The 12,275-nt window shown below is 43.0% G+C and overlaps 1 long non-coding RNA gene across 1 annotated transcript in view; it reads left to right on the forward strand.

Moving 5' to 3' along the window:
* The window catches only part of LOC128931700 (uncharacterized), a 186,427-nt gene that overhangs the window by 82,594 nt on the left and 91,558 nt on the right, over positions 1 to 12,275 (forward strand). The window contains exons 5-6 of the long non-coding RNA XR_013533710.1: positions 2,579 to 2,715; positions 4,558 to 4,668. This is a non-coding gene — a long non-coding RNA (uncharacterized LOC128931700). The remainder of the gene's footprint in view (positions 1 to 2,578; positions 2,716 to 4,557; positions 4,669 to 12,275) is intronic.

Consider the following 12,275-nt stretch of genomic DNA (forward strand, 5'->3'; position numbering starts at 1 on the left):
CACATATATTTTCTGACTTCCTAGTGCATATAAAAGTTATGTTTATACGATACGGCAGTCTACTATGTGTGCAATAGCATTATGTCTTTAAAAACAATGTATGTACCTTAATTTAGAAATACTGTACTGCTCAAAAATGCTGAAACTGAGACACGAAATCAGCACGTGTTGTTGGGAAATTGGTGCTGATGGACTTGGTTGACTCAGGGTCGCCACAAACCTTCAAGTTATTGTTAAAAACGCAATATTTGCAGAGCACAGTAAAGGAAGCGCAATAAAATGAGATATGCCTGTATCATTCCACAGGACATCTGAATACTATTGATGACAGCCAATATTCGTTTTTTAATAGAAATGTCTCCACCTTGAAGGAGATAGCACACAAAGCAATATGAGTTTGGAGTTTCTGTCCTTTCCTCAGGACCTGATTAGTTTTGTGTATCTGAGTAGTTCCACCTGTGAATTAATAGAACCTCACTCTAGTTTAGGAAGCAGATGTCAAGACCTTGGTCAGTTCATCCCTTAGGTGAACTAATAAAGATGAACTTCTAAATCTGCAGAGCAAAGGGCTCAACCTCAGGAAGCCTGGGCTGGAAGGGTACTACCTGCCTTCGTTCATTACTTTCCTTCACCTCGATAGGTCGCCTAGATTCAGGCCTCCATCTCTCACACTGATCTTCATCAGTTTTAGCCTGGACCTCTCGTCCTATCACCATCGCAGTGCTCCTCCCTGGCGATCTCATGCTTGCCCATAACATAACCACATATACACCAAATACTCATGAATCCACACCCCCAACTCTGGCTCTGAACTCTGGGATGCTGTTTCCAACTACTGTCAGCACCTGGACTGCACTGTCCTGGAAGCATCTAAAACTCAGTGTTTCCTGAACAGAGATCAACCTTTCCCCCAAAGTGTATTCTTCTTCCTGAGATTATCTGTTTCAATGTATACCACCTTCGTGCTCTTGTTGCCCCAAACAGAAGCAGAGTCATCCTCCCTGCCTTGCCTCATCTCCTTCATCAGTGATATGCAGTCATTCATCAAGTCCAGCCATGGTGACTTTCTAAATCTCTCCCCGTCTTGCTCCTCTTTCTCCTCCACTGTCATTACCTCAGTTCAGGTCTTCACTTTCTTCTACCTGAATTGTTCCATTAGATTCCAAATGGTCTTCCTGCCTACCACCCAGAGTTACCATGTCAAATAGGAAACTGGCTGTGTACCTCCTTTGACTAGAAGCCACCCTCACCTCCAGAAGAAAGCCTTACAGTGGCTTCAGTGCCTTTCACAGTCTGACCCAACTGGTATTCCCTACCTCACTTCCCACCATGCCTCCAAGACACACAGAGCAACTCCTCCCCATGACTCAAACTTTCATTCCTCCGTGCCTCTGCACATGCTGGAGTCTTGTCTTTGCTGAGAACATATCCCCTCTCTCTCCGACCCTATCCACACCAGCATCCCTTATCAGCTTTATCGCAAGTGAAACCTCCATTGCAGAGTCTTCTTCCCAACCCTCAAACAGCCAGATCCCTTTCTCTCTGGCCACTAAATACCTTTATATGGAACACAGGCTTTCCTTGGTATTGGTAGCCTGGATATACTATAGAATAACATAGATCATCAGAGTAAGAGTCCCCTCTCCTCAGTCCCTCGGAAAAAAAAGTTTCAGGCACTTGGGTTTGCATAGAATGAATGAACACGCTGCAGGCAGGTGTTTTTAAGGCTAAGTCAGAAAATGATGACAATGATGCTTAGCCATATTTAGGTCAAAGAACCAAACCCATGAAGGACTGAAGAGGGGAATAGCAAAATATCAGGAGACTGGGGCTGAGAATTTGTTCTGGAATCAAAGGGAGCTCCGAGGAACTGAGTTGCCTTATGGTCCCACTAGCAGCCATAGTTCATGAATCTCATTCTAGAGCTCAGCTGTTCTTTCCATGTCTGCTTCTCCCTGGGTCTATCCGTATCTGCCATTCTACCAGTCACCAAGTCTCTTTCTCATACTCTCAACAACAGAGATTCTGATAAACAGACCACCTTGGAGGCCCCAGGAAGACCTTGAATATATCTCTCTTAGGCCAGGTGTTCCAAACAGTTATGGTCAGAAGGGTTGCAAAAGCTATAGAGCAGAGTCATCGGCAGTGGCCAGAGACATGGCAAGTATTACAATGGCTTGTCAGGTTCAAGCACCTTCTTTCTGTCTGGAGAAATCCCTCATGTGCTTACAATGTGTCCCCAGGCAGCCACGACGGTCGTCACCTTCCTCACTTTGTGTCATTTGCTCTCGTTCCCTGTTACCTGGATGTTTGCTCTGTGGCTCCCTGGGCACTGCATAGACTCCACTTTCCTTATACAGACAGGGACCCTGCGCTCCTGCCTCTGCCTGCCTGGCCATGGCTTCTGGAAGCAGCCCGTAACCTCACTGGTGTTAGCCTGCAACCACACTTGTGTCAGAATGCAAGGTCCTCATCTGACTCAAATCTGGCTTTAAACTTTGTTAGGCCATAAAAGGGTGTTTCTAGTAACATCTCTTGTGATTCAGGCTTTATCCTTTGTTTGTTTGCTTCCTTATAGCTCACCCCCTCTTGAGGAATCTAACAAATTCAGGAGGCGAGACCAGAACTGTGACTACTACCTTCAAAAGCATCCCTCTTTGCCAGTCCCCCACCAGCAGCCCAAACAAGATTGGACATTTTGAGTCTGTCCTCAAGGTAAGTTCCTTGTCCCTCAAGGAAACCACCTAGTGAGCGAATTGCTTATACGTCTTAGCATAAAGCTGAAGGGCCAGGCTGGTGGCTCAGGCCTATAATTCCAGCATTTTGGGAGGCCGAGGTGGGTGGGTCACGAGGTCAGGAGATCAAGAGTATCCTGATCAACATGGTGAAACCCCATCTCTACTGAAAATACAAAAAAAAATTAGCTGGGTTTGGTGGCACACACCTGTAGTCCCAGCTACTCGGGAGGCTGAGCCAGGAGAATTAGTTGAACCTGAGAGGTGGAGGTTGCAGTGAGCCAAGATCATGCCACTGTACTCCAGCCTGGCAATGGAGCAAGACTCAGTCTCAAAAAAAAAAAAAAAAAGCTGAAGCCGCAGCCTAATTTCTCCATGGAGTCATGGTCTGCCCCAGAAAACTCATCAAACTCCCCAAGCCCATGACATTAGTGCCCTGCAGTTCACCTACCCCACCACCACTCTCTCTGCACCCCTGAAAAGTTGGAAGTCCAGAGCCTGAGTCTTCTCTCTTGCTCTGAGGATATACAACCCTGGGTAGCATTACTCGGGTAATTACGGCATAGCACTTACCATGATATACCATATTTAGCTGAGACGGAAGGAGACTAGTATTTACTGATCACCTAGTATAACCCAGGTTTTGTATTAGATGTTTTACATATGCTGTATAACTTCATCTGCATGCCAACCTTTGGGAGTAGTATAATCATCTCTAGTTCACACAAAAGGGCATAACTCATAGAAATGACATGCCCTGTCACAAGGTCATGCAGCTAATGAGGACCCAAGCAGGGAGTCATACCTAGTTGGTCTGACTCCGACATCTGGGCATCTGTGTTCTCTCCTGTCCCACTCACCGTCTCGTATTTATTTATATGTCCCCCTCCCTCCCACTAACCGTGAGCTCGTTCTTGGCAGTGACTAATTCATCATTACATCCACACTGCATCTGTCACGCTCTAAGTAGAAGCTCAAACAACATTTCTCCATTCAAGAAGGAAGGGAAGGAGGAAAAGCAAAAGACCCTGGATTTTGTTTTGCACTTAGTAAATGCTTAATAAATGTTTATGAATGAACACCAAGGTTTCAGAGAAGCCTTGGGAGCTTTCCTCTGAAGACATTGAGTGATCTGATTGGCAGGATGCCATTTATCAGTCTCCTCCAGGCAAGCTTGTGAGACAGAGAAAAAATGATGGGGCTGGAGTGAATGTAATTTCACATGAAACCAATAGAGTCTCTGTACTGCTGGAAACTGGGATGTGGAATTAAAGTGCCCTTTATAATTTATTCTCCCTCTTTTTTTTTTTGAGTCAGAGTTTCGCTCTTGTTACCCAGGCTGGAGTGCAATGGCGCAATCTTGGCTCACCGCAACCTCCGCCTCCGGGGTTCAAGCAATTCTCCTGCCTCAGCCTCCTGAGTAGCTGGGATTACAGGCACGCGCCACCATGCCCAGCTAGTTTTTATATTTTTAATAGAGACGTGGTTTCACCATGTTGACCAGGATGGTCTCGATCTCTTGACCTCATGATCCACCCGCCTTGGCCTCCCAAAGTGCTGGGATTATAGGCGTGAGCCACCAAGCCCGGCCTATAATTTATTCTCTAATGCAAGTGGGATGTGGAAAGGGAAACCTTTCTTTACATTCTGATGCCTTTTCCTCTGGCTCTGGAACTGATTATCAACTGAACAGAACCTCTATAAGGGGAGAGGGCTGGGTGATTTAGGAACCGTCCTTACCTAAGTTCTAGCACTAGATGAGCTGACCTATTGAGCTCTCCTCCAGTCTTTCGATTTTACTATTCTATTATTTGGATAACAGGAGGAGGAAGAGAAGAAGCTGCCAGGCTGGGAGAATGGCTGTCTGGTGAGCTGCTGTCAGGTCCACGAGGGTGTATTTCATCACAGCCCTGCATTCTGTCCCTGAGATACGGTAATAAATCATTGCATGTAACAGTGTCAGTGTTTCCACAGCCTCTGTTCATAAGAGAGGTGAGCCTGAAGAATACGGAGTCCACGTGCATGGAACTCTGCTTATGTTACCATTTCCAAAGAGAGAATAAGGATACTTCAGGGATTTGTACTTTGGGCAGAAATGAAGAAAGAGAGGATGCATTTGAAATTTAAACTATTATCTCTCAGAAAAAATCAGGGGGATCAAAAAGTTAAAGACTTCCTAGGCAATTCATCATCTCTCAAGATCTCACAGACTTTAAGATGATTTGATTTTTAAAGCCAAGGGAAGTAATGCATCTTCCTTATTTTGTAGCTGAGAGAGCTGGAGCCCACAGGCAGAAGGGCTGGTAGAAGCTTGCAATAGTGAGAAGCAGAGCTGAAGCCTCTCTGAGGAGTGGACAGCCTATAATTCCTGGAGTGCTCACCGCTACCCCGTTCTATTCTTATTCCTACCAGCATCACAGGATTCTGTGTCTGTAAAATAAGGATAACAATACCTATTCTTTTTTTTTTTTTTTTTTTTTTTGAGTTGGAGTTTCGCTCTTGTTACCCAGGCTGGAGTGCAATGGCGCAATCTCGGCTCACTGTAACCTCCGCCTCCCGGGTTCAGGCAATTCTTCTGCCTCAGCCTCCTGAGTAGCTGGGATTACAGGCACGTGCCACCATGCCCAGCTAATTTTTTGTATTTTTAGTAGAGACGGGGTTTCACCATGTTGACCAGGATGGTCTCAATCTCTTGACCCCGTGATTCACCCGCCTCCGCCTCCCAAAGTGCTGGGATTGCAGGCTTGAGCCACCACACCCGGCCCAACAATACCTATTCTTTGTTCAACATCCACTTATGAGTGAGAACATGCAGTGTTTGGTTTTCTGTTCTTGTGTCAGTGTGCTGAGAATGTTGGTTTCCAGCTTTATCCATGTCCCTGTAAAGGACATGAGCTCATCCTTTCTTATATTCCATGGTACATATGTGCCACATTTTCTTGGGGCTAGGGGAGGCATAGCAGGGGGATCGGGGAGGGGTAGCATTAGAAGAAGCACCTAATGTAGACGATGGGGTGAACATAGTTATGTAACAAACCTGCACGTTCTGCACACGTACCCCAGAACTTAAAGTAAAGTAAAAACAAAACGAGACAAACAAAAGACAAAAACAAACACCTACTTTTTACAGACTTGCCTTAAGAATCAAATGGGACAATAGATAGGGGGTGAAGATGTTTTGCAAACTGTAAGCCCTTTCGGGTACTATAAACCTCTATGCAAATATAAGTATTATTAACATTGTTGACATTAAAACATATTTGCTCCTAATGTATCATGAGTATAAAAAGATAATGACAGATTGACATTCTTCAGAGATGACTTTTCAGGAGACATTTTCTTTTCAACCCTCTAATAAAATTCCTCTAAGTTTTCCTGATAAGCTCTTTCCCCCTCATTATAGAAAGTAATATGTGCTTATTATAGGTCATTTTAAAATATCAAAACACAAAAAAAAGTTTCCCATAGTTCCCAAACCCCAAGATCGTCATGATCAATCTTTTGATGTGTTTCCTTCCAGTTTTTTCCTACATATATCAGAGTTATGATCATGTTAAATTGGATATTCTATTTCCCAAGTTTTCATTTATATTATAACTTACATATTTTTCCACATTACTAAGAACTTCTTTTTAAGTGCTTTAATGACTGTATGACATTTTATTCTATGGCTATACCATAGAGTATTTAATCATTTCTTCTTCTTAGCTATTAGGTTGTTTTCTTTAAAAAAAAAGTTATGCCTAAGGCAACAACTAACTGTGAATGAAAAGCTTTTCTGTATCTCAATTTATGAGGAACATATAAGGATAGTTAACTAGCAATAAGACCGTGAACATACGAATGTTAAGATTTTGATGCATTTGTTGAATTGCTTTCAAGAAGATTTTATCAATCTATGGCCAGGCGTGGTGGCTTACTCCTGTAATCCCAGCGCTTTGGGAGGCCAAGGTGGGCAGATCACATGAGGCCAGGAGTTCAAGATCAACTTGTCCAACATGGTGAAACCCCATCTCTACTAAAAGTACAAAAAATTAGCCAGGTGTGGTGGCAGGCACCTGTAATCCCAGCTACTTAGGAGGCTGAGGCAAAATAATTGCTTGAACCCGGGAGACAGAGGTTGCAGGGAGCCAAGATCATGCCATTGCACTCCAGCCTGAGTGACAGAGCAAGACTCCATCTCAAAAAAAAAAGAAGGAGGAGGAGGAGAAGGAGAAGGAGAAGGAGAAGAGGGAAAGGGAGAGAAGGAGAGAAGAGGAAGAAGAGGAGGAGGAGGAGGAGGAGGAGGAGGAGGAGGAGGAGGAGTAGATTTCATCAATGTATAACTAGCCCACCAATGGTATATTAGTTTCCTAGGGCTGCAGTAAAAAAATTCCCATAAACTAAATGGCTTAACACAATAGAAACCTATTCTCTCACAGTTCTAGAAGCTGAAAGTCTGAAATCAAGGTGTTGGTGGGGCCATACTCTCTCTGAAGGCTTTGGGGGAAGAACCGTCCCTTGCCTCTTCGAGCTTGTTAGTTGCTGGCAATCCTTGTTCTCCCTTGGCTTTTAACAGGGTAATTCCAATCTCTGCCTGCATCCTCCGTGGCCTTCATCCTTATGTGACTGTACGTCTCCAAATCTCTCTCTTCTTATAAGAACACCCATCTTTCAATTTAGGGCCTGCCCTAATATAATACAATCTCATCTTAAGTTAATCATATCCACAAAGACCCTAGTTCCAAATAAGGCCACATTTACAGGTACCAGGGATTATGCTTCAACATAACTCTCTGGGGTATATAATTCAACAAACAATAAATGATATATGTGAGTTCCCCCCATCATTGCTGGTCCCCAGCAATATCACTTCATATTTTAATTGCATCATTTGTATCCTCAAATTAGACAATAGATTTCCATTAAAACCTTCATAAATGCTGAGCATGGTGGGGTGATTACTTTTTAGGGGTTTTGAAGGCTAGGATTCCTTTTGCATAACCAGGCTTGATATTTACTGATGTTAATTTTGGAAGCAGCACTGATCTGCTTTTGACATGTACCTGTGTGCCATTCCCGCTATAGGCTCCGGCCTCCTCACGACATTGGGAAGGCAACTCTATCAGGATCTGTCCTGAAAAGAGGGAAGCTCAGGAGCTTGGGAGTGAGACAAAGCTGGGTTCAAATCCCAGCTCTGCCACTTAGCACTGTTTCACTCTGACTGTGTACTTAATGCCTCTGGTTCTCAGTTTTCTCCCCTGTTAAATGAAAATAAAAAGCTTGTATGAGTTAAGCACTTAGCCTGGCACACAACAAATACTCAGTACATATTAGCTATAGTGATTCATGTTTATTACTGTAATCGTTATTGGTGTCATTGTCACCTTGCTGCTGATCCTTCCCAGTTTTTGTGTGACGAGGCTCTGTCCCCTTGCCTAGGTATGCCATGTCTGGGCACTGTTCCTGGAGCTCAAGCATTTTCTGTCTGGGCTCTGACTCTGCAGCCCAGGCATTTCTTGTCTGTGTCCCTCACATGCACCTTGCATGGCTAGATTCTTACGCAGATGTCTCTAGATGGCTTGCAGGACCTTGCTCTCTACCAGCAGATCTTCCCCTTTGGTCAGTGGGTATTCTCTGCTACAGAACCAACTCCCAGGCGTTACGGTTTCCCCATTGTGCATGATCATATTTCAGAACCCCAAATCTGACCTGCACATCCAGAACTTGCTTTTGCATATGAGTCCTCCCGCCCAGTATGACATCAGACATCACATAGCGTATTCCTTTAATCAGCCCTTCCCTTACAATAAGTATGGCGCATTGTGATTTTCTGGTAGCTGATGACTGGTGTCTGGATAATACCAAGCCCCATTCCTTCCTCTTAGCCTATCCAGTCTCTTCTCTGCTCAAGTCCTGGATTCAACAATGAACTTCACTAGAATCATCCACAGTATTGGCCTTGAAAAGATTCTTTAGTACCATATAAAATAATTCCTAGAGTTAAAAAAACAAAGGACATTTCCCCCAGATTCAGCAGTTTTTTGTTCCTCATGTATTTTACACCCAACAGGATCAATCATGGGGAATGGAATGGGAAGAAAGAGAACCGTCAGTGCCAAAGTGGTCTGGGGCCATCCAATAGTGCACACATTCTCTCCCAGTTCTAGCTGGGTGGAAAATTACTTATTACTTAATACTTATCCTACTCAATAAGGTAAAAGAATTATATAACTCATCTATGCATATTTTATCCCGTGTATTTATGTTACTTTGGGATATCTGCTTAGAGATACTATATTAAATCCATTAAAGATGATTTTTTTGAGACAGAATCTTGCTCAGTTGTCTAGGCTGAAGTGCAGTGGCACAATCTTGGCTCACTGCAACCTCCGCCTCCTGGGTTCAAGCTATTCTCCTGCCTCAGCCTCCTGAGTAGCTGAGATTACAGGTGCCTGCTACCACTCCCAGCTAATTTTTGTATTTTTAGTAGAGATGAGGTTTCACTATGTTGGTCAGGCTGGTCTCAAACTCCTGACCTTGTGATCCACCCACTTGGGACTCCCAAAATGCTGGGATTGCAGGCATGAGCCACTGCACCCGACCTAAAGATGATTTTTGTCACTTCTTAATATAGAGATATCTGCTTGACTTCTCTTTATGCATATTCATTGCCTCATTAACAGTTTGGGCATGCCCTCAAAATAGCAGGTGTAGAACAGTGAGGCCACCATGACCTGGAAGTGCGTGGTAAAATAGCATACTTGAGATGATGATGTTCCAAGAATTCGTTCTAAGGTTCAGAAACAGCCTCATTGCCCCATCCTAGATAACACTATATGCACATTCTCCTAAACATTTTTAAACATCTGCCAGCAGACAGAGATCAGTGCCTCCCTTGTTGTCCTTTCCAGATTATCATAAGAATCAAACCTCTCAATTCAAGAAAAGAGCTATAGAGTTTCAATAAATGGTTTTAAAAAGCTGAGGTTTTGATTCCAATCAAGACAAATCACTAGAGGCAATAGAAAAGATTCTATACAGGGTCTAATCCATTCTCCAGCTGCATAACCCATTTGTAACTCATAGTTATCATGTTATACCTATATGTAGGTCTACGCATACCCACAAACACACACATGCTGTTTGCAAACTCCTAGTGTGACATTCTAATACTCAAGTTTACAAGCTGGCAAAGGCATTGCTCACGACTTGATTTTTTCATCCTTTATCGGGTACAGTGGTGATACAGCTCTAGGAATAAGAAAACTTTCCCTCTGGGCTCTTGAAGTCACATGATGTTTTTAATTATGAGAGAGACTCAGGACCTTATTGAGGTAGCCACTACTATCCAAGGGTTAGCATACAGGGTGGTGCTGAGATCAAGCTCAGCTCAAGAGAAAAGCTCCAGGTAGAAGTCTGGAAAACGGGGAGCTTGACTGTTGTTATTATTGTTACTTAACTTTTAAAGAGGAGGATCTCATCGGAAACTGGATGTCATGGGAAGCTTATGTAACTGGATTAACAACAAGCCAATAAAAGAAGGCAAGGCAGATGGGATCCAAATTAAAATCAGCTTAAATCTCACTGAGGTTAACAGGTAGGATTTGACAATTCAAAGAATATTTACCTTTATTGCCCTAAAGAAAATGAATTTGTGCTAAAGTACAAGCAGTTGAGAAGTCTTATTCACAGACCCTGCAGAACCGCGTGCCATATGTGGATTATTTGCTCCAATCATGGAAGAGCTGGGAGAGATTGGTAACTAAAGGAAAATGAACTCCTCGCTCTCTGGAGGGTGAGGACCTCAGAGCTGAGCTACGCAGCAAAGTCCAACTGTGATTTGATTTTACAGACAGTTTGAGACTGGAAATTAGGTCTCTGACTCAAGGCTGCCATCTCACATCAAAGGGTATTTCACTCCCTTTGGAACATGTTGACGGCCTCAGAAGTCTTCACCCTTCACACCCTTCTCCAGGGGCAGTCTGTCTGGACCCAATCCAATGAGCTCTCCCTGGCCTCTTGGCTTTGTAAAATGCTGGAATGCTGCTCTTCTAAACAGTGGGGGTACCCTGTTGTCATTCATTACAAAGTGGGAAAAATTATTTTCTCATGCTCCTGGGCCTCTCAGCAAGGGTGAAAAAATGAAACATGAACTTCACTCCGCTTTCTGAATAAAATAATAGCCTAATAGCCCATGTTTTTGTAATTAATTTTTTTTCTGCGTCATATTCTTCATGCCAGAAAATGAGACCTGTTTTCATCTCTGCATTCCTTGAAACCAATGCCCATTGCTTCATTCTTGAGGGTTCCTTGTGCCAGGGAACTTTTCTCAGGGTTTATCTTCATATTGTTAAACTTAACCATAGTGAGGTCACCTGACTACACTATGCATGAGAAATGTGCGGCTAATTCTAATGTGTAGCCCCTGTTCCTTCGTTTGATATTGTAACCAACATTTCTTCAGCTCCCTCTCACTGTGCTGTGGATTGCAGAGTTAGAGATGCAAATGCCAACTGACATCCTCAACAAGTTCCTATTTAAACAAAAACGGTCAGAGGAGAAAAGTTTAAGGCAAATCATGAGGATTGGTTACCAGATACTTCACATAATTTCCAAAGTCTCAAAAGTCATATAAGCCTTGATTAAAGGCCTGAAATTCCTATATGTCCTTAAAAATTCTTTATATCATACAAACAAAGAAATATCCCTACAGCATGCAGAAGAACAAAAAAAGAAGAAGGTTGCCAAAACAGGAATGAAAAACCAGACTCCACAATGGTGGTTAGAGGGTAATGGTGTATTACTTTCGAATATGTGAGAGGAAAAGGCTATAACCCAAAATTCTATACTCAAATTGTTGTAAATATTTTAGAGTTACCAGATTGAAAAAATAAAAATGCAAACATAGCACCCAGTTGACTTTAAATTTAAAATAAACAATGAATATGCTTGTAAGGTAAGTATGTCCTAAATACTACATGGAATGGACTTATACTAAAATCTTTTCATTCACGATCTGAAAATTCAAATGTAACTGGGTGTCCTATATCTGGCAACTCTAATATAAAGACAACAGATGAATATTCAGACATTGTCCAGACATTCGAGGACTGGATGATTTACCACTTGTTTCTAAAACAATTACTTGGAAATATTCACAAAGAATTCAAACATTGAATAAGAAAGTCATGACTGAGGGGAACTAGCAGTGAGCACTAGAACTAAGTTTTAAAAACTGATGTGCCGGGCACGGTGGCTCACGCCTGTAATCCCAGCACTTTGAGAGGTCAAGGCAGGTGGATCACAAGGTTAGGAGTTCAAGACAAGCCTGACCAACATGGTAAAACCCCATCTCTACTAAAAATGCAAAAATTAACCAGGCGTGGTAGCTTTCGTCTATAGTCCCAGATATTCAGGAGGTTGAGGCAGGAGAAATGCTTGAACCCAGGAGGCAGAGGTTGCAGTGAGCCAAGATTGGGCCACTGCACTCCAGCCTGGGCTACAGAGCGAGACTATCTCAAAAAAAAAAAATTGATGTAAATATGATTAAAATCCTAG

Source organism: Callithrix jacchus, chromosome 4 (assembly GCF_049354715.1).
Source record: "Callithrix jacchus isolate 240 chromosome 4, calJac240_pri, whole genome shotgun sequence".
In the NCBI taxonomy this organism is placed as follows: Eukaryota; Metazoa; Chordata; class Mammalia; order Primates; family Cebidae; genus Callithrix; species Callithrix jacchus.